The 23,198-nt window shown below is 39.3% G+C and overlaps 1 long non-coding RNA gene across 15 annotated transcripts; it reads right to left on the minus strand.

Annotated features, from left to right (window-relative positions):
• Positions 1-510: 510 nt before the first annotated feature.
• LOC135306627 (uncharacterized) lies at positions 511-22,976 on the minus strand. 15 transcript variants are annotated; one of them, XR_010367418.1, is made up of 9 exons: positions 22,889-22,976; positions 18,943-19,076; positions 18,440-18,547; positions 15,600-15,687; positions 13,299-13,389; positions 10,907-11,003; positions 8,388-8,571; positions 4,493-4,535; positions 2,681-2,936 (listed from the first exon to the last, which is right to left on the minus strand). It is a non-coding gene; the product is annotated as an uncharacterized LOC135306627 (long non-coding RNA). The 15 variants fall into 15 exon arrangements; XR_010367415.1 differs by lacking the exons at positions 2,681-2,936; positions 8,388-8,571 and adding an exon at positions 511-798; XR_010367414.1 differs by lacking the exon at positions 8,388-8,571.
• Between the last annotated feature and the right edge of the window lie 222 nt (positions 22,977-23,198).

The raw sequence follows: 23,198 nt of genomic DNA on the forward strand, positions 1-23,198 counted from the left end.
TAGGTTCTGCTCCAGCTGGATCCTGGTTAGATGTTATTCACAACCAGTTGCATAGTTCTTTAACACAAATTTTCCTATTTTAAAATTTTCTACAGTATTTGTCCTTAAATACATGGTAACAAATCGGGGGCAGATTTAGGAAGCAATCTATTAGAATGACTAAGAAAAGTTTTAAAGAAATTAAGAAGAAAGAAAAACAGAAGCCAAACACTTTGGCAGTTGTGGATTTTCATTCAGCACAGACCTGGCAGAGCTCTGGTTCTTTATATTCTTTTTTTTTTCATTATGAAGCATGTAGCTATTCTCTGATTCAGGAAATACTAATTAGACAGCCATGGAAAGGAAAGGCAACTCTTGCTAAGGAAAAGTGCCGTATAATGGGCTGTCATAAAATTCCACTAACTCTACCGCAAATGATCACCAGAAAAAGTACTGATTATCAAAAACCTGCCAGCCAAACACAAAATATAAAACATATTCTAAAGTAAGGATTTAGAGGTTTTGGTTTTTTTTAATTAGAATATCTTGAAATGTTGTGTTCAGTAAGGAAAGTCTATTAGCATAACTGGAGTCTGAAATCAAGATAGAGTTTGTATACAGTTAATGTAAATTCAGACTTTAGAAAATAGTTTAAAATATCACACATTGCTGCAAAATAAATACTCACACTCTCACTTCTGCTGGTTGATCTCATCCTGAGAACACAGATAACAATCCATTGTAAGATTAAGGCTGTCCTGATAATGTAGCTCCTCTGAGTGACAACTCAACAAGAAGCTATAGTCTGCTCGTCAAGCACTGCAGGAAAGACAAGATCAAATAATTAATCTTGGCAAAACCCAGCTAGTGGGAATATCAGAAATTCCTGACTTAAGAATCATTGTTAATAACATAAAATGTTTAAAGGCATTTGCATACTGAAATTTACCAAGGCAATGAGGATACTATAAAACAAAATTGCAACATTTTAGAACAACAAATTGCATTCTATAATGTAAGCAGATTTTGGTAATTAAAACATTTTAAGTCCAAATGATTATTTAAATTGTATTTCCCCCTTCACATACAGCAATCTACCTGAGATACTAAGATTTCAGGAAATATTGTCTATTCAGTGGAATTAATTAATAAATTCAGATATTTAACATATCCTATCTCAAATATGCCAGGAAAGACATTAAAGATATCTGGGTCACGTTAAAAATAAAACAAAAACATTTTTTACATCAAGTTTTACATTAGGAAGCAAGAGGGATGCACTGAGAAAGTTAGAACAGATTAATTCCTCTTTTCATTATCCAGAGAGGTACATTTATAAGACAAACTAACAAAAGGTACAGACAAGATGCATTTCATGGAAAACAGGGTAATAATGAACCTTCAGCAATACTGGGAGGATTCAGATTTGCACTGCAAATAGGGATTCTAATAATATTAGAAAGCAAATAATTATCTCAGAAGAATTGCTAATGATAATTTAATTTTTTTTTCTTCTCTTACTTTATTGCTACTGGATGAAACTATCCTACAGTTGGATGGTCCTATTTATTTCAAAAATTGAAAAGCTGAAATAAAGGGTGATTTAATACATTTATATGCTCATATATACACCACTCGTCTGTTAGCCATTACCTGCCACCCTCCTCCCCCACCTCTCAGTGTAACATAAGCTTTACATTTACAGTTTCCTTTTCCTCTTAAAGGCAATGTATCATTTTCAGAGGTTATGAGCCCAACAGTGTAAATTTTGCAACTTGAAATGTAGCATATAACATTGTCTCCCATGCCTTCTTCAAAACCTTAGAGAAAATTTTGCCTGATTGAGACAAAAAGCAATTAAGTGTTCAGTTTTGAGGGGTTTTTTCAATGCTTTGACTACAAACTTTCAAAAGGCACAGAGGTATTTTCCTTGCCCAAGACAAGCAACCGACAGACCTGGAGCCCACCACAGACCACTGCCCAGGCACAATGGGAAGGAAAATCAGCCTTACCTCTGAATTTTCCTGTGTGTTTAAATCAGACACTTAATGATTTTTGTTTAATGTAGGGTTTGAGTTTGAATAGTACTTTAAGCACTGAACTGTCTCCTTAATGTTTGGAGGGGATTAAGTTCAGAGTTCATTGTGTTGTCTGTCATTTTAAAAAGATTAGATAGTTTAGTTCGGCTCCTACTGGCTATGTAAAAGTCTCTGTATTTATTGACTGTCTGGAGTCATTATCAAAGCTTCTAAAACCAATCGACACCTTGTCAACAAAACTCCCATTATTTTAGTGATCCTGATAAGATTTACATGATATCCACATTTTTGTTATGATCGATTTAACTGTTAGAGATATTCACACTGTAAGAGATTATGTGTGATACATGATTACCAGTTCAATTAGCAAATTAGGCTTTATATTGGTTTGGAAAATACAAACAACTGTAGCCCATGTAGTCTGTGGCAGATATGACTTGTAGTTTTATGTTTGGATCAGGAAAATTCTGAAAGGTTTCAAATATTCTTCCAAAAGAAGAAGATCCTTTCGAAGGGAGGAAATTATATTTTAAACTTGGGGATCATTCTGGTGACTATTAGTAAACTGAAAAACAATATCATGTGGAAGAGTCTGATGGCATAAAAGAGTAGATTTTCTTTCATGTAGTAAGAAAGGTGTGCACCATTAGACTACTACTATGTAATTGTTAAACTATATGAATTATTTATTTTTCAAATAGCTGTACAAAAATCAAGTTAAATTAAAGACTTTAGAGTCATTCTCAAGAAATGACTGAAGGGTTTTGGTTGGTTCATAAAGGAGCAAAGCTACATTACAGGGCTGTCAATTGAACAATGACATTGTAAATATCATTGTCAGCCAGTCCCACTTCTGATGCCCCAGGACTCCCATTTGTGTGTCAGATGCTCCAAACACAGCAATGGATTGCAGTCTTTCTGAAAGACAATAATGCATTTCACTGTATTTATTTGTTACAAGATGGGTTATAGAATCATAAAGCATAACTGACAGACTAAGCAAGTTCCATTGGATTTGAAAAATTTGGCATAATTTTTACAACCAGGCTGTCATGGCTATGTTTTTTTCACCATTTGTGTAAGGAGGTAGGTAAAGGTACTCCAGGAGAGGTATCAGCATTTTTTTGGCCTGATGATGAGTTAGTTAAAAAAAACCAAATCGTTTTTCAATACCCAGCTTATGCTGTGCATATAACAGTAGGGCTCTCACATAAACTGATTTTACAGAAAGCCTTTTCCTATTGAACTTCAGCTTACATTGTGCAACAAGGCATTTTTTTTTTGTGCTGATCCATCTGCTGAACATTTGTTTGCTGACATTTGATAAATACTTGCTACTTCAGATGTTAATCAAAGGTGTTAATAAATCAAATCAGTTTGTTAAAACCTGGTGTGTTGACAGTGCCAAGGTATCCTGTAATCTGTGTCAAAAGGATCAATAGAAGCACATGAAAACATTACCACTGTGGGACAATATTGATTTTTGTCTTAGAAATACTTACTTGGCTCCTGAACTAAATCATTAAAATCAATGAAAAATCTTCCATTGACTTCACTGGGCATTGGGTCAGGTATTTAGACTGACAATTTTTGGTTCAGGTACTGGTTTTAAGTTTGCAGATGCAGAGCAGAATGGGGGCCTGATCCTTGATGGCAAATTCCAGCCATGTCGGTGATGCAAATTACGAGAAGCAGCTCTGGGAACAGATCCATTGCGCAGTTTCTCAGCAAATACAAATTTAGGAGGTTTGCATGATAAAAGGCTAAAGTTTAATCTCCCTCCATTATTACTACTTCAGTTTGTGTGACTTGGTTTTTCAAACTTAAATCATCTTTTTCATCATCTTGAAACACAATGTTTAAGTAATTCACCTTCCCATTAGAATTATTTTTCAAAGAATTCATGGCCTTCAAGGTAAAGGTCTGTGTAATGGGATAACAACCATAACAACTACACAATAGCATCATTAAGAGTACTTCAGTTGCATTTACTTTCCCAGTGCTTGAATTTATTGCTATTCTGTAAAGTCTCTATTCAGAAAAAAAATATGTTTAGTTCCATTTACAGAGCTGACTTTGCCTGAGAAAGATTAGAAGTAAAATTATTTGAGATAGAATCAAAGAATTCCATCTTTTTAATTAGTCTGTTAAAGGCAGGAGCACCTAAAACAAATATTTAACTCTGTTGTTGAACACTACTGCCAAAGTCATGAAGAGGAAATTTATAGGGAGCTCTAAAGTCACTTGACAATTATTTCCTTGGGTTATGACTTCTCAAATTGCTGTTTATTGCCAATAGCACTACATTTCAACGTAAATAGGATTCATGGGATTAGTGCACTGTCCTGGTAAAGATGTTTAATCTTCACTTTAAATGAAATATGGTAATTGAACCCCTGTCTTCTTGTGTAAGAAGTGCCTTTAAACAAGGCTGGCTGGTTTTGTACACACTAATGAATCTCTAGCTAAAATACCTTTTTGGTCAGAAGCCAGGCTTGCCTCGTTACCCGATGTTCTCTGTAAATATAAAGCATGAGATGAAGAGGGGTAGAAGAAGGGAAATGTTCTAATAAGAAAGAAGAATTAACCAATACTACTTAAAGTACTTAATCATCAACGGGATTAAAAATGAGAGAGAAATAATAAACTTTGGCCAATAAATAGCTATTTCAAATCCAGAGAGTTATGCGTTTTTAAAAAAAGTAATTGGAACATTTTATTTTGTTTTAACAAGTCAAATAAACTCCTCCCTCTCTTTTTTTTCCCCTTTTTTTTCTTTTTAGAAGCTGGACTGAAGCCCAGCTTAGTTTAGCAGAGAGGCAGAGACAGGATTACCTCTCAGTTTCAGGATGACCCCTTGCAAACAGAGTTAAAGAAAACTCATCATTCACAATGGGATTTGCTTTTTCAGAGCTGAAACAGTTCCAAATCATCCAGAAAAATAAGGGACCCCATCTCCCTGCTTGCTACTTCAACATTTCTACTGGTTGCAAGACAGCAAGCATTTTAAGATGGCTTTACATAGTTGAGTGCCTCACTGAGGTGCTTATGGTTGGGGCCTCCTAGAGTCCCATGCCAATGGCAGCCAACATCATCCAGAGTCTCAGAACACTTTTTCCTGAGCCCTTCAATTCTTCCTTAGCTACAGGGGTCATTGCAGCAGTGTTCCAGGAGCAACATCCCTCAGCTGGGCATCCCCAGCACAACCTTCTAGGTGAGGCTCTGTGGGCACAGCACAGCTCACTGCACACCTCCAGTCTCCTGCTGTACTGTGTGCCTCATTCCTCCTGACCCCTGGGAGGCTCCTGCCACGCCCTGAGGCATGCCCAGGTTTTGCCTGCTTGTTACAGGTGACAACTGCCCATACAACAAAGCAGGCATTGCAGGTCTGTGCCCTGTCTGGGGCTCACCCCACATGGATGCAGCAAGGCAGATTATCATGAGCTCAGACCCAGCTGCACACAGGATACTGGCGTGATCACTGTCACCCACAAGTACCAATTTTCAAAGGATCACAAAGTCAGAAATCCACCAACAGGCACCATTTCCCCAAGAGTGTACTAGGAAGGATTTGCAGAAGATCCACCCTTGTAATCCCTAGATATCCCACCAGGTCAAAAACCTTCTCAGGGTCTCAGAAGAAATTAACCAGGCTCTCCTCCCTCAAAAACTTTGCTGAGTCAAGTCATGGGAAAAAAAAAAGAAAATATTTTCTCAATATTTAAAATCCCCACACCCAGCTGTGCCTATAAGGAAGGTAAGGAAAGAATCAGGTGAAGCACAGGCCTCCCTTTGCTTTGTAGGGAAGCCACACCTCCAAGGTGGCCACCACATGGTGCTCCAGCCTGGGCCAGGTGTGTCTTGAAGCTGGATTTGGGAACTGTGTGGCTTTCCCAGGCTGAAGGACTCAGTGATAGAGGAAGGGCTCTCCCTGCTGTCTCTCTTCCTAGAAATTCTCATTTTGTATGTTAGGACAAGTGGTTATTTTACAGGAAAAGATGAATTTTTTGTCATTTCTGTTTTCTATCATGAGGACAAGGATATAATGCCTTCTGATTTTGTGTGATTACCAGGAGGCTGCTAAGTGACTTTGCACATCTGATGTTCCCCAAAGTTAACACGCAAATTTGTTGATGTTATTAGGACACTGACGGCAAAGAATCATATTCATCTTCTGCCCCTTCTTTCAGAAAATTATCCCATCTACTGTTCCCTTATTTTACCTTACAGATTTTGAGACAGTGGAGTTCACATTTATAGGCCACTGGCTTGTTCTGGTTAATTCTTTTTAATATTAATTCTTAAATTTCTTAGGAGGGCAGTATGGAAGCAATTTGTTGAATTCAGAAATGCCTGGTTAAGAAAGCAGAAACCTTGCATTTCTCCTCTCCTCTCCTCTCCCTGTATGATCCTTTGTGAGACCCCCACCTGTATTTTTACCTTTTGATAATGGTACAGTACAGCAGACCTGGTGAGATATTCCTCACTGCACTTGCTTGCTTGTTAATTTAAGAGTAAATCACTCACTGACTAGTGCCAAAAATTCAGAGTTAAGGATTGAGATGGCATTTATGCAGTTAACCAAGTCTATACACACACTCAGCCATCAGTTGTTTAAGTGCTGGACACTCCCAATTTCTAGAGGTCTAGACAGGCTGTAAAAAAGGGAGTGTTTAGCAGAGTCCTGGTTTTTACAGGCTTAGAAACACCATTCACAAACTGGAAGCAGAGAGATCTACATAAACAGGAGAACCCTCAAAAACCAAACCAACCCCCAAACTCAATTCCTCAAAACAGCTTTACAAGAAGATTTTGAAACAATGATTGGTGTGAAGAATGTTTGTCACCCACAAAAACTCTTGTCTAGCGTAAGCCACCACATTTTCATAAATCAGACTGTTCATAACCATACAGGCGTAGGTCTTCTGTACACAGGTCACCAGATGTGAACTTACTGCTACAAGGACTATAGTCAAACTCTTAAAAATTGTGGAGATAACTTTGAACTTCTTAATGTTGGTTTATATTCAATATAAGGACCTCACCCCCTACTTCTGTATTGCAATGCATTATATGCATATGTTCAGAAACAGATATGGCCTATGCATCATATCCAGTGATAACCCAAACACATTTGCTTAGGTTTTCAAAGGTCTTCTATCAATTATATGTTACAACACCTCAGTAACCAATAATTTTTTTTTTGGCAAACGTTCATCTAAGAATGGTAAGTGTGCCAAGTACTGAAAGCTACATCATCTTACTCCAGCTTACTCAGCTGCTGGTTTCCTTAGTGCTTCTGAAGTAGCTAGCAACAATTCCAGGTTCCAGGTTTGGCATCTACAACAAAAATACTCAGGTTGGATGTCCAGTTAGCTTCAAGTTCAAAGTAATCTTTCATTTGTCATTAGAACTCACTGCAATGAAAATGCCTTTGACTTCAGTCTTTTTAAACTCACATGTGCATACAGATATTCTTTCTTGTAGATGGTTTTTCAAACACCACATAATATAAAAGTGGACAATACTATGAAAATTTAAAAATAGAATAATACAGTGATTGTATGATGGTAATATATTTATACAAGTACATAGCTAAGATTCAAAGGATCGCTTAGTCATTGTCTAATGATGAAGGCAAATGACTCAGTGAGTACAATAGCACTTCATAAAGAGCTTAGTCATTTGCTTGAGAATAATTTTTAAATTATTCTTCTTAAGCACAATGGAGAAATATGTAAACCATTACACAGCAATGTTATAATAAACTTTGATACTTGTGTTTTTTAACCGCTGAGGCAGCTGTGATTAAATTTTTTCTGGGAATCTAATTACTTGTGAGGCTTTCTTTTGCAATGTGCTTTGCTGAGTAATTTGCTGTAATTAGTTTTGTTTGTATTGTTTGAATTTCTAACTAATGGCATATCCAGGATTAAATATTTTAATTTTTGTATTTATTTAGCCCTTTCAAAAATTTGACTCATGAAATCTAGCAGGATAAATTGAAAGTGCTAACTCATGAAAAGAAGTAATGTGTTAGTAATTTGTTATTCATACCTGTAATAAATTACACCCTTGCCTCTTAGTATCTTTTGACTGAAGAAAGACCATGGAATTTGATGTGGTCTTAACATAATAGCTGAGGATTCTCATAGTGCTAAAAAATCCTTGTCAACACCTGGGTCTGTGCTACACTTATTCTATTAATTTTTGTAAATACAAGCTCTAAAGAGCAAAATTTCCATTAAAACTGGCAGGTGAATTGATTCACCATTCCCCAAGATAACAAGCACATTCTTCAGATCATTAACTGGAGTCAAGGTTGATGAGAAGCTGTGGCTACCCTTCAGACATTCATTTATGTCCCACCTTTCAAATGCACCATTCTCCTGTGCAGAGCACTCAGACTGAGTCGCCAGAAACGGACTATGTGAGATGACAAGTTGATCTACAGAGCCAGGATCTCCAGTCTTAGGGTGAGATCATGCCTTCCTTGCTTGAATTCAGAGCCAGACATGTAGCTTATAGATGCACTGCCCAGCAGGTCACGCTGCTGAATACAAACATGAATATGCTCATTGCTCAAGACTTGCTAACTTTTAGACCTTAAAGGAAAAAAAAAAATTACAAATGTCTTACTGAAGACAGAACATCTTCAGTGAGTCCCTGTAAAATCCCCACTGAAGATGGACACATCCCACTCCATGTCACCTGGCCAGGAGTGGCACTGTCACAACACACACAGAGCTGCTTAGGCCCGGGATAATATTTCTCCAGAAACAAACACTACAGCTTGTTCTCCAGCAAGTTGAAACAAGGTAAAAATAATTATTTGGGAAACAAAAACTAATCCTATGTTTATTTAAATGTGACAGGATTTTGCTGTTCTTAAAGAGCCTCTCTGTGCCCACAAGCAGCTCCAATCAGCACAGCAGTGTGGAACCACAGAGTAACCACTGGGATTCACAGAATATTCTGAGTTGGAAGGGGCCCACAAGGATAATTGAGTCCAACTCTTTAGTGAATGGCCTGTACATGGATTGAACCTGTGATCTCCCTGCTCCAACCAACTTACTGCTCCTTCGAGGGCAGGAGATATCAGCTGTTTCACAGCCTGAAGCACAGACTGATTGTGTCAAATACCTTATCCAATATCAATCTCCAAATGAGTGGCAAGGCAGAAAATTGAACTCAGATTTCCCAAGTCCCAGCCCAGGATTCTCAGCACAAGGGGACTTATGCTTTGCAAAATTGGGTGTATCTGATTTATTTCTGCTACTTTTGGGCCCTGATGGGGCTGGAAATATTCCAGCAAAAGAGGGAAGTGGAGATGAGTATGAAAAATGAAACAAACACACATGTAACCAAACTTCTTTGGCAAGTTGAAGTTTGGTTTAAACTTAGAAAGTTTTTTTCCGGGACAAGTTAATCTCTAAATAAAAGTCTATGACTTGTGATATGAATTTCCTTTTTAAAGCATGTTAATAACTGTACCTAAAAATATTAAATAGAAGAAAGCAATTTAGGAAGTCAGACATTTGAGGTTCAATCTTAACTTACTGCTGAGCAATATCTTATAGAGCATTGTTGCTCAAAATGTTGGATCTGTTGCCCAGGGCAAAAATTTCCTGACCTCTCCATAAACTGGATCAAGGAATGAGAACAGCAGAAAATATATTGGATACAATTGCTCTTCTTTTGTTTGTCCCTCTCTTTGACTGGCTGCTGGGTCAGACAGCCATCGCTGCTGGTGCATAAAAAGCAGCAGAAAATTGTGGCACAAAGATTGAAAGGGGACTCTGCTTTGTCATACCATGTAGCTGACACAAGTAGCTAATCTAACATCAAACTCCATTAAGTGGGAAAAATTTGGTCAGAGGTTAAGGTGGCCATTTCTTTTGGACTGAGATGAGAAGGGTTTCTGTCCTTTGCTCTTACGTGCCTGAAGTATTTTCCCAGACTGGTACCACCATGACTGTGCAAATGTTGTGGTGTTCTGAGCAGCTACAACTTCTGTGGAACAGGGAAATCCATCTCTGACAGAGTCACTGAGTAAAACCAGACAAAAACTGGGGTTGTGGGTCCATTAGGCTGTGTCGTAGGATAAGTTCAGACCCGATCAGCGTGATGGTTTACCATGATCACATAAATCCTGGTAAATCTGTTACATTTAATCTTTTAAAAAAGAATAAAATAAAAAGAACTTTAACATTTACAGAGAGACTGTGTGTTGTGCTTTATGTTACGGATCCTACATTTATAATCAAGTACCAGGTTCCAGGCACTCAAATTATCTATTGGAACCACAGACAGAAATTTACACACATTGTATAGAAGCTTGTCTGCATACTCCACTGTAATTGCTTCAGCTTCCAGAAGGCAGCAAATTGCTAAGATAGGTGTTTTTCAGTTTAGCACCACGCTCCCAACAAGATGAAAACAGCTTGTGGTAAATATAATAGCTAGCAGCCAGAACAATGGCAATTAGGACAACAGCCTAAATCCTGTGGTGGCTCTGGAAAATGTGTGAACGGTCTTGCTAGTGTAGTGATAAGAAGTTTAAATTAACATTCATTAGCATCTCCGGGAGTCCTACAACAGCCCCAAGCCAAGAAATCATTAAGTTGGTGCTTCTTCCTCCTGGATAACCTTGCTTGGATTTAAGCAGAGCTGACATCACCCTACGTGCATAGGGTGATATGGGGCTCTGAATCAGGACCGAAAACCCCCAAACCGGATGACACTAAACCCGCCCTCAAAAAACAAAAAAGCAAATACAATCCCTCTAAAAATGAAAACAAACATCTTTTAAAAGATCCACCAAATGATTTCTACTTAAAGGCATTGGCTTAATTAGAAAGATTGATTAGGAATTCAATTGTTCAGACCTTTCATGCCGACTGGATTCCATGAGTCCACAAGCCAGAGATTCTCCAGAGACGTGGACCTGCTGTGCATCCTCAGTGACACATAGGGTACCATCATCTATTTAAACATTTAAGACTTTATGAATACAAAAAAAATTCAAGAAAGGGACAGTTGAGTTGTAGAGTGCAGTTGTAGGGTAGTGTGAGGTTCCTCAAAGAAGAACTACACAAAACTTCCAGTTTTCACTGTGAACTGTGTGTATGTGAAAAATTATATGGCTGATTAGTAGCTGTAAAGTCTTTTTCACAGCATTGATTATCCATATTGACTAACAAAAGCAGGCCTTCCCTCTCTGCAGTGGAAACGGACATATTCTTCATGAGGCAACATTTACTTCCTGCAAAGTACTACTATTTTCGAAGTAAAACTATTTTGAAGAGCAGGACAAATTTTTTTGAGGTAGGTTCCTAACTTTCACTTTTGCTATATAATCTAACTGAAAGAAAAGGGGAGAAAAGTTCAACTTCTTTAAAAAAAGTCTTGATTTTATGCACTTTCCTGTTTTCTGGCCAGAAGTGAGAGTTCATTCCTCACGAAGGACTGACAAGGCTCAAAGTTACAGCACACAGCAGCATGTCCTGCATTCTTCAAAAATTCCCTTAGCTGTACTGAGTGCTAAGCCCACACCACCCCTTATGTGGAAAAAGTGGTAGGAGGCAGCAACCAAAGGCAGGAAGACAAAATTAAGTGCCTCTCAGGCAGAGTGGAAACCAGTGGAATTGGAAAACTCGGTTATTTCCCAGCTTGCATTCAAGGACTGACAGCATCTACCAGCATCTGCCAGGAGATCGAGTCATCCCTGCAGGTTTGGCTTTGGGGCCCCTTTGTTCAGATGGGATGGATCTGCTCGGGTCACATTGCTGACTGGCTCCCCCAGCAGTTGCTTGATGGGATTTGGAGTAATCTCTTGATCATGTTCATCAATTAATAGACAGTTAAAATAATTGGAAAAAGGAGAAGGAAAAAGCCCTCAATCAGTTTTTGTGTCCACCTTCTAATGATTACAACTTTTTTTTTCTTTCACAGGTGAAAAAAGAGACATGAAGAGAAGAGAGACTTTTACTTTGTCTTCTATTGCTGAGTAATTTAAACGTTTTTTCCTCCCTTGTACAGTACTAGAAGATTTTAGTAATCAGGGGGCATTTTATGTCATGGACCTTGGAGTGGACACTATCTTAACTTCATATTCTCAGGTTTGCACCTATCACATGGTTAAAACACACACAGAAATGTGTGGGAAGGAGCAGAAGTGGACCTGAAGCTACATCTTCCCAGCCTGGGCTGTGCAATTCCTGGACATTTATCAGCCAACACGAAGCCACCTTGTGTGGAGCAGGAGAGCCACTGCAGCTGGGTAAGGTCCTGCAAGGGGCGTGGGGCAGGGTGGTGTTAAAAACCAGAGTCAGCACAGGGGAGCTGCTGCTTGGAGCAGAAGTATTGCTCCACAGCTTGAATAGACTTCCTGTGGCTGCCCTGAGACAACATCTGGCACTGCAGCCTGCTCTGCTGGAAAGGGAACTCCTCTGGCAAGCCTGGAGAAAATAGAAACAGAGCCTCCAAGGTGGGAGAGCAGGTTCGTAACCTGCACCCAGTCTCCTGCAGTAACTGCTGTATTTGTTATAGCCTCATTAAGCTTATTTGACACACAGTTGTCTAGATAACCTTGTACCATTTCAGATTTGTGGGAACAATAGCCAGCTGAAAATACAAGGTTTCAAAACTCCAGAATTCTTTTTTTTTTTTTGTAACATAAGCAGACATCCCAACAGTGTAGACCAAGTAAATCCCATCTGGGTCCGGGGTTTTTGAGTTTTTTTGATTGCAGAAGCAATATTTTTGTTTTCAATGTAGTTTACATAGTAAAAACAGGCAAACCATGTCACTGTTTAAAAAGTGATAAATTTAAAAACAAGAAGTGAAACAGTGCAGATACCTGAAACTACACCAATTCTGCTAGCTTTGCTACACTACCAACAGAAATAGTCCTGTCCTGTTTAGATAGACTTTGTTTTGCTACATGACTGCATATGCAGTGAAGTGATATCAAGTCCTGAGGGTCCACTCCTTTGATGAGTTAAGCACACAAAGGCCCACATTTTGATGCAATCTGATATCATATATTTAAGTCCTAGACAAACTGCAACTGTGAGGAAGTGATAAACAGAACTTCCTGCACAAAGCTGCCTGAGATAACACTTTCCATGGACTGGAAAAAAAGAGACATGATTGCTACAGAACTAAAAGGGAACTGTTCTGCTCTTAATAAATAACCCTTTCTTTTTCACGTGGCTGTTGCAAAAGCCAAAGCACAAGTGACTAAGATTCAGTAAGCTGCGAGGCAGTTCTACTCACACATTGCTGAAATGATTCTTTGAGGAGCTACACTTAATTCTGAGCTCCAGATCCATATTCTCCCAAAGGCTTCTGTGCTGCAGCTGCTGCCCTGCAATTCAGAAACCTCCTAGCTAATATTTTTACTTACATTTTAAAGAAAGTTTTAAAGAAAACTGAACTAAAAACTTTAGTCAAATGGAGGAATAAGGAGGGGTTGTTTAAAGAATAAGGCTAGATTTGTGTTCTATGAGGGAAAAATCCTGTAGGAAAGAGGATTAATTCCTTCTCATGGAATTTCCTCCCAATTTTGCATCAATGTCACCTCAAATGCCAAGAAATTTATTATATTTATAATCACTTTGAATTAATTTTGTGATTCTTTGAGTAGCCAAGTTTCCCTCACACTGAAAATCATGGGGGAAATGAGCTTCAAATGTGAGTATTTAACATACACCAGAGGCTGTTTGGGTTTTTTATTAGAATTTAGAAAACGTTTAAAATATGGGGGGTTTTCTTCATATGCAAACTGACTAGAGCACAAAATAAAAACTCATGGAAGTCAAACATCCAAAGCACATGTAATTTCTAACACAAAGTATCAAGAATTCATAATAAACTACTCAAGGTGAACCAATATTTGAAAAATACTTACACATTATCAAAAGCACAGAGAAATCCTTGCAGCCTGGAAGATATTCCACAGGTGCTTCTACAACAGCTCACCTGCTATGCAGACATCTACTCTCACCTCACAGGGGGGTGTCCCAGAACCACCCTTGACATCGAGTCCTTCTTCTGGGGCACCAGAAGGCTCCAGACCCTGGCCATTACAAATTGTTCTGTATATTTTTGCTAACATTAATCAGTTCTGTGCATTTCTTTTTAACCTAACGTTTACACTATTTTTTTGAGGAGCTCAGACTGTGTTACAAGTGAGAGAACAACTGCTGTATATTAAAAATCAGTCAAATGCTACCTATTTTTGAAACGTGTAAAAAACTTCTGTGGCTACTGCAAGTTTGAGAAGTAACAAGGGAAACACAATCATCAATTAAATTAATGTGACAGTTTACTGGTGATGTCCTCAAGGGCTTGTCCTGTACAGTGTTTCTTGGCACATAAAGAGCCATAATATCATAATTTCTTCTGGTCCCTCTTGTACCTCACACGCTGCTGGTTGGGTCCACACCTTCCCAGCACCCTGCAGGCAGCTGTGGTCAGAGCAGCGCTGAAGATGCCCACAGCACAGCCCTGCCTGAGCCCAGGCAAGCCAAGGCAGAGCTACACAGGGCTTGCACTCTGTGAAACACCCAGCTATTAAAAACAAACCAGCTTTTCAGCAGCCTTTTCCTTTGTCCCGTTTCAGAAGGCTGGGTTGGGGCAGAGCCACAGCCATGGGGCACAGCCCCTGCGGAAATCTGTGCCTCAGGCAGGGAGGAGAAGAGGAGACTCAGATCCACTCTGGAGAAATGGTAAATGAAAGCACAGTCCAGTGATTGCTGATAACTCTGCTGTCGGGGTGTGTGGCTGCAGAAAATAGCAGGCCTAGTGATTCTTTTTCTGATAGCCTCTAAGCCACGCACTTGAGCAAAGAACCAAATGCTATGGATGACTACAGGCTTCGTGTGATTTATGAGACAGTAACTATCATAGTGGCAGCAATAAGTAAATTTTTTTTAAAATAAAAAATAAAATACACAAGTGTTTGTCAATTTAGGCATTTTACCATTGTCTCTACATCATAGCAGAAATGTGTAAACTAACTAATTTTTAATCAAATTCAAAATTGATTGCTTTCCCTTTAACCTTGCGCACTTGCTAATTTTATTCTGAGCTCTTGTACATTCCCTTCCCTGGAAAGACTTCTCTTGCAGATAAATTAATGTAATCAGTTAGATAACAATTTATATGTTTCAGGTGCAACTTGTTTTTGAATAAAAAAATAATTAAATTACTTTTTTGGGGGAAGTCAAGGGCTGCTTATTCACTTGGGAATTATGGTAAAAAATTTTGAACAAACATTTTTATCATTGTCAAAACAAGTTTCATTTTCATTATACTAAGTTATCTTGAAACCAATATTTGGTATAACACTTGAGTGACTTGCTTATTGTTACTTAGATAGCCCAGTGATAGGCACCATAGAAAGAACAAAAATAGGTAGTAGATTAAACTATAAGTGGCAAACATTCTCAGTCTCCTCCTCCTTTACTATGAATACAACTGAAAATCTTCACATTGGTGGTAATCTCTTAATGGGCTTGAGCTCCTTATCTTGGCTATGAATTAATTATTGATTTTTCAACTGCAAATACAAACCTGCCTTGCAGACACTTGTGGCTACAGAAAGAGTGCTCATCTGATGTGAATCAGTGGACAGAGGAATATTGTGCGTCAGCAACCGATCCTTAAAATAAATAAAATATCACTTAAATATTGTAAAAACAACAAACAAAATCCCATTTGATTTTTAGTGTTGCAAATGGAACGCTGTGCCAACTTTGCTCTGCATAACAAGTCTCAGAAAGCTCTCCTGGGAATGTTGATATTGTGTTTCTATCCAGACTTCATATTTGCTTTGAATTGTGACAACAGTTTGACCGTTTTCATGTTAAAAGTTTCCTGCCTTTGTCATGAAAGGCGCTTTTCATCAATATAGACAAGAGTCATAACAGGAACTCAGGGATACTGCTGCAAACTTCATGAGCACCTGGCTGGAAGTGCTTGAGCCCCAGCACCACCCCTACACTCCCCCTCAGTCCAGGTCTTCAGCCGGTGGCAGTGCCCTAAATGCCCTGAGAGAAAGCAGAGGGCACCCGGACCCAGCCCTGGGAGGGGCAAGGGGCAGGAGGCACCACGGGTGGAAGGACAAAGGGAGCTGGGAGCAGGAATCTGGGTGTAAAGGATGGCAGAGAAAGGGCTCTGCTAAAATCCTCTTGGGGATGTGTGTCCCACACCCCGTTTTGGTCAGCATTTGCAGTGATGAAGGTGGTTCTTTCAAATACAGTCTGACAGAGGATTTCAGAATGGGCTGTAACTGTCCTGCTAATCTCAACTGCCCATGTCAGAGCCACTGAGAATGCCACAGAAATGCTGATAACACTAAGCTAGCTATGCTATCCGTTACAAAAGATAGGTATGCGTTTAAAAATTTGGGGGAAAATATTGTTAGTTTTCTGTTCTAGTATGACAGAATAAGAACTTGGAAATTAAGAACTCACACACATACTTGCATACGAGTTTGTATTTTGATTTTTTACATTAAACATTGCAGAGCAGTTTGTTGTTTCCACACATGTGCCCCAAGTCAAGTAAACTGTTCATGTCCCAGTATCTTGAAATATACTGACTTCCCCTTATGAAAAATTCCACTTGAAAGTTAAGACCATGCACAAAATTGAAATAACACTGATCAGGCAGAAGTCACAGTGTCTGACTAGAAGAATTACTTACCTCAAAATTCCATTGCAATGAAGAGAAATCAGAAAGTATGATTGGCCTTTTAGGTTGTTTTAGTTGAGTAACGAACAGACTGAACTTCCTTTTTTTTTCAAAGTGTAGTCAAATAGTGATTATGCAAAGTGTACAATTCTAAACAGCTAATTAAGCAGCAAACCCAAATTTTTACAGCTGAATAAGCTGCTTTAAGTAAGAGGAAAAAAAGAAGAAAAAAAACCAGAAAACCTGTGTCTTGTGTACAAATTTAAAAAATGAACAGCTTCTCTAGCAATTAATCTCTCCACACAGTTTTATCTGTACAAAACCCAATGATCTACAGGATTCAGTATATTTTCCTGTCAGAGAACTTTCTATCTGAAGCTCCCAGGGGAGAGACAGTGTTTCCTAATCAAGAAAGTAAACCATCAAGAAGCTAAAATAATAATGCAAACTACTGTGACACAACTCAGCTTTCCAGTATCTTTGCTCAGGACTAAAACCTAATTACGTCACGCTGAAGAAACGAGAGCATCTCAAATTTTCCAAAGGTCATTTTAACATGACCTATGATTTGTGTTATTTTCTTTCCATCATATACATACAGATCAAAGAACAAAATATAGACAAAAGTTTGAATAATATTCACATACTTTGGGACACATGGCAGGATCTTCTAATAACTGCATAGTAAAAGACAATCTTGAACAATTTCATTGAAGTAGACTTGACTTCTAGGACCATGTAATTCCACTGGGTTTAAAGAACTATTCAGCACAGTGAAAGAGCACACTCCAAAACTGGTGTATTTGTCTATGCTTCCTACACAGTGACCTTTAAAATGTTATCATAGATTTACTCTGGCAAAGCCAAGAGCAGTGGCAGGGTTTGTTTCCAGTGCCTACTTGAAAAGTCCTGAGATTCTCTGGACATTGATCAGTCGAGTGTAATTTCTTTAAACTTCAGCAAAAAGCTACAACTGTCATCCTGTAGTACTTTTTTTGAAACTAAAAAGAACCTGAAGTGAATCAATTCTCAGTCAAGCACCACATTAGTCCGTCACAGAAGGTTAGCCCCTCAACGGTGTAATTTAATGCCTTTAGCTGCTCATTATGCACCCTAATGGACACACAGCTATGAGAAAACAGCCATCGCTGCCCAGCACCCGTTTTAGCAGGAATAGCATTCGCAGTAATTTCTTTTTAATCACATGTGGACTGTTTCTTTCCAGCTACCATTATCGTAGGCAGTTGTGTTCAGAGCTAGTAAGCTTCACAGGAACAGGCACCAAAAACTCTTACTACTCACTCTTATTAACCTCTTGTCTGGATTAGGACCCTTAGTTATTAAACCTATTTTATCAATTTCATTTTCAGAAACCTCCCAACATTTGTTTAAACCTTTTCTTCACATTTACATTTGTTTAACAGTGCACTACTTTATGATGCGAGTCATAAAGATTGCCATTAAGATATATACACTTACAAAAAATACTTCTTCAATTAAAAAAAAATAAAAGAATAAAAGAAAAAAAGATAACACTTTTCCCATCTTTTATTATAGAAATGCCACTTTGGATAATGGGCACTATTGCTAGATCTTTACCTTAGCAGCCAGGAATGCTGATTCGAGTACTTTGCTTATATTATCCTGTTATCTGGGAATGGGGTCTTCAACAGTACAGAAAACTATGTGAGACATTCTTGATACTCTATTTAACTTACTTTACTATGTCTCCAAGGTGTTAAGTGAAGTCTGTCACTGTCCCAGAAAAGTTCCTTAACTCGTGTGGCTTTCACAAACTTATATAACCCATTTATCTTCCAATTCACCTGGGGATTACAGAAAACCTCAGCTGAGTCGCAGCTTTTAATGAGCTTAGCCGGAGCACAGGGCTGAGATACGGAGATGGCTCCTCCTCTGCAAGGCCATAGCTCAGACAGGGGTACAAAGACAGCAGTGTCAGAGCACAAGCCAGACCTGCTTCCCTTCTGCCTCTAGCCAGACAGCCAGGAAAATGCTCACTATGCCATTTGTGTGTATCATTGTTTCCTAAACGCGGAGGATCACTGAATTTCAGCTAACCCACAACATCAATTTTCACCTGTGCTGAAGGTTAAGATGCACGGTTGTGAGGTTAGGTGCCTCAAGGGGCTGGCTCAGGTTAACTATCATTACCTGGAGAAGCTTTGCTGAGAATTAGATTTCCCAGCAAGTTTTAGCTAACCTGAATGCCTGCTGTGACTGAAGATGCAGCTCTGTACTTGCTCAGATGAGAGATCTTAGTGTGCCTCTTCTGAGTATGAGCAGTCAGGAAACTATGCAGCCAGTTAGCTCAGGGAACTTCTGCTGAAAATTAACCTGAAAAATACAAATACAGTGGTTAGTTTTCACTAGCGTGAGTCTTCACAAAGCGTGTGGGAACAATGACTGGGGAGAAAAGGGCCAGAACAACTACTTTGGCTGCAACTTCTTAAAGGAATGGTGGGACCATCAGGAAGGGACTGAGAGCTGTGCCCCGGCTTAGTGGGAGCTCTTTGCCATGACTTAAAACTGGGTTGTTTTGAAATAGTGTTTGCTGCATGTTTCTACGCTGCCTCCTGCTGAGGATGCTAAAGAGCTCAGGAAAGCTCACAAACAGCTCCTTGGTAGGTATTATCGCTCCTGTTTTACAGGATTGAGCATGTGGACAGACTTTGGATCGTTTGCCTGAAGCAAAAAGCAAGTTAGTGGAAGGGAGACAGAAAAACAAAGCCACTGATCCTTGATTCCCACCACCATGTTAATTAATAAATCGATTGTGACCAACATGCAGAACATTAAGAAATGCCCCCTGAGCATTTACCATCAGGTTAGGCAAATGAGCAGCTGTGTGGCCACACCAGTGCTTGCTCTGCTGCACAGGCAGGGAGAGCCGAGCACACAGCACCAGCCCCCGTGGGGCTCTGCACCCTCCTCCAGGTCTGGGGAGAGCAAACGGGGGGAGGCAACCCAGGAAAGGCACCAGGTACCGTTTAGACGTGGATATAACCCCAGCAGATCCTGACATCAGGGTCACACCTCGAGGGTGCAGGGTGTTGGCAGGTCTCAGCCTTGTGGTTGAGACCCCATGGTGGGGTTCTGCACCCTGCACTGAGGTACAGGGGGAGCCACTGTTTTGTCATCCCTGACAAGTCAAGAGGAGTGTGCACAGCCTGTGTGGCTGTTGTCAAGCTACACCACTCCCAGCTGGGAAAGCAACTACAACTGTAATGCTATTGAAGGAGGAGGAAGTATTTTGTTTCATTGTGTTTTACAAACCTACATTATGAAAGGGTACAAAAATCTTTGCCATTGCTTTAAAGCCCGTATGAAGCCTTGCAAAAATATATATTGCAACAGAGAAAGCAATACTTTACTGCTTTAATAGAGTGGTAAAAATCAGATTAACACCCACTTTATCATAGTTTCTGACCCTGCACTTCTGCCTTTCCTTCACACCGCTTTGTATGGACATGAAGGATGGCCCACACTGTGGGGTAATGGATATTCAGATCTCACCTGTTCAAAAGGGAGTTGCTAGTTGGCTGTTAAGTATTTTTATCTTGTGGTTTTACAGCCTCCCCTGCAACAAGCAAACAAGACGCTTCTGCCCCTGAAAGGTTGCAGAGTTAACATGGCCCTTTGAGGTGGCACCAGAGAGGTAACAAGAGCTGATGTGCACAAAGCATGTGTCCACCAAGTAAGATTTGGTGTGTACTGACTCATTTTCACCTATTTTAAGTATTAATAGTGGTGTAAGTATTTTTTTTATTTTTGCAGAAATCATCTTAACATCCTAATGTACAAAATTCTGTTTTCATCTCTCAAAAATTTTCAGCTGAGGACCCATTTATAACATATGTTTAATTAAAAAAAAAATCCTAACTCTTCTTTCAGCTAGTTTCAAATATGCTGTATTTCATTCATCCAGACTTTGGGCAATGTCTACTGTTCATTTTTGAAAAAATATCACACACAAAAAAGACTTGGGCAGAACTGAGGCATTGAATACGTGTGAAATGCAGCTCCTTCCCCTAACAGGGCAGATTTAATCCCCTGGCACTGACCCTTTGCTGTGTGTATGAGCAGACAGGCCTTTTCCAATCTGACCACTGTTGCCCATCTCAACACATCTTAGATATCTTTTGTCACAAGTTTTCTATCTGATGCCACAGGAGGGCTTTTTTTACTCCTCAAAAGCATTTCTAACCACTAATAGAAATGCTGGTTTATTGACACAGAAAATCAACTCATCAGAATCAGGTATTTCTGTGAGGACCTTGCAGCAGTGATGGCAGCCACAGGGATGGGGACATGCCACACAGCAAACCTGGGGGCTCCAGTGACACATTGCTTCAGGGTGTCTCTCTGTCCAGCTCATTCACAGGGGCTCACATGTCTCTGCAGTTCTTGTTCTGCTTTGGCAGAAGCCCAGGCGTGGGAGCAGTGACAAGATTGGGACAGAAGGTCTTTGGAGGAGAAAGGTAACCTGTGTCCTGGCAGTTCAGTTCTTCATCACTTCCCAGACTCCAGGGGAACACCAGTCTGGAGATCTTAATCAAGGAAGCATCTGGATGTCCAATTTTACTGCCTTTCCCAGCTAGCTAGCATGCCAAGGGCTTCCTTTCAGTTCCTACACCAGGATGTGCATGAAACTGACCCGTGACATTTAGACAAAATGAAGTCATAAAAGGGAGCACAGCAATGTCTGAAACCATTCCCTGGACATGGATTGCCATTGAAAGTGATGTACATTATGAGAGCTTTCCCAGACAGGAACAGGAAAATGTAGGCCAACATCTCATCAGGGCCACAGGGTTTAGCAGCTCCTCTTTCTTTAAGTTTCCCACTGCATAATACCCCAGGCACAGACAGTAGCAAACATTGAGAGATGAGTGACAATAATAAATAACCTGTATTAATGATGGAATTTTATAAAATAAAATAAACAATCTAAGAGTAATAATTCCCTATGTCATTTTATCATCTGAACTTTCTGGAGTTGGTTGAATTGGCATTTAAGAGATATTTGCTCCAGCTTGCTTTGAGATGCAGCTGCATGAATTCAGAATAAACAACATAGAAACAGTGCAGGAACTTTGAGCTTCCACTACCACGACAAGAGCAGAGCATAACCCAGTGAAGGACATCCTGAGGCCAGACTTGGGAAATGCTGAGAAGATCCAACACAACCAAACCCTTTCAGGCAGGAGTGCCACACTATAAACAATATATTAAAGGCAACTTCCTAAAACCTTTCCTGGAAAGAAATTTATGTCATAGTTAAAGGCATTTCCCAAACATTTTCATCTTTGTTCTTTCAATCTTTGATAGTGTGGGAAGGAAATCAGACAGCTTGTGGATATTGCTGCTACCCTTCAATTCTACTGATAATAGTTGTGGAAACATACACATAAGAATAACTTCCTGAATGAAACAATATTTAGCGCATATAGAAGCCTTTGTTCTTGCTGCCCAGAGAATATATTTATATATATTATAGTGAGTTGTACATGACCACTAGGATGTGTGAATGCTCTCTTTGAAAAAAGAAAAGCAGCCAAATCAGGTGGGTTTTTCCACTCAGAAGGGACAAACAAGTTCCATTTTTTCTTAAGCCAGTTTTATCATAACAGGAAGTATTGCTCATTTTAAAATTGATTCTGAATTCTCTTACAAAAAAACTATGATGAACAGTGGACAGAGCTTTTCCCTTTTATTTTAATACCTTGAACAGATTATTCAAAAGAAGCAGCCAATGTGTCACCTGCTGAAACACATTCAGTCACAGGACTGAAGACACAGGGGTTTGATAATCCTGCCCTCACAATTAAAGAGAATCTACATGATTTTTTTTTTTTGAGTCAGGCATAAAAAGAGAGAAATTTATGACAAATATACCTGTCACAGCCAGATAATAAAAAATACTAAGTAGTTAAGTTTTCCCCTGTGTTTAGACTTTCTAATTTTGTAAGACAGTAATAACTGGGGAATATAAAAATGGCCATGTTGGGTCAGACCAAAACACAGAAGCAAATATCCTCCAGCAGTTATGACTGTGCTGGGTAATTAAAAACAAAACAATGGAAGAAAAATAAATCTAAACAAAACAGAGCAAGGTGCAATAACTTCTTACAACTGTATACACTTACCTACTTATTTCATCAGAAATGCTGAAGGACAAGAACCCAAGCACTAGTCCTCAGAGAAGGTCTCCAGAAGGAAAGCAAGGGAGCAAATTGGACCAGAAGAAGTAAATTAAAACAAAAGAGACAACAGGTGTTCCTTGTTTTCGTTTGTGGCAGGTGAATAGTAGGATTGTCATTTCCTGAAGCAAAACTCAGCTCCCATAAGAAATCCTGGGGGGTGTAACTTTATTAAGCTTAGCTTTTCCCTCCTCTACACTGAAACAAGAAGAGATTATTATATGCTCATGTCTCACCTGTACTGTATATTCAGCAA

This window comes from Passer domesticus, chromosome 8 (genome assembly GCF_036417665.1).
Source record: "Passer domesticus isolate bPasDom1 chromosome 8, bPasDom1.hap1, whole genome shotgun sequence".
In the NCBI taxonomy this organism is placed as follows: domain Eukaryota; kingdom Metazoa; phylum Chordata; class Aves; order Passeriformes; family Passeridae; genus Passer; species Passer domesticus.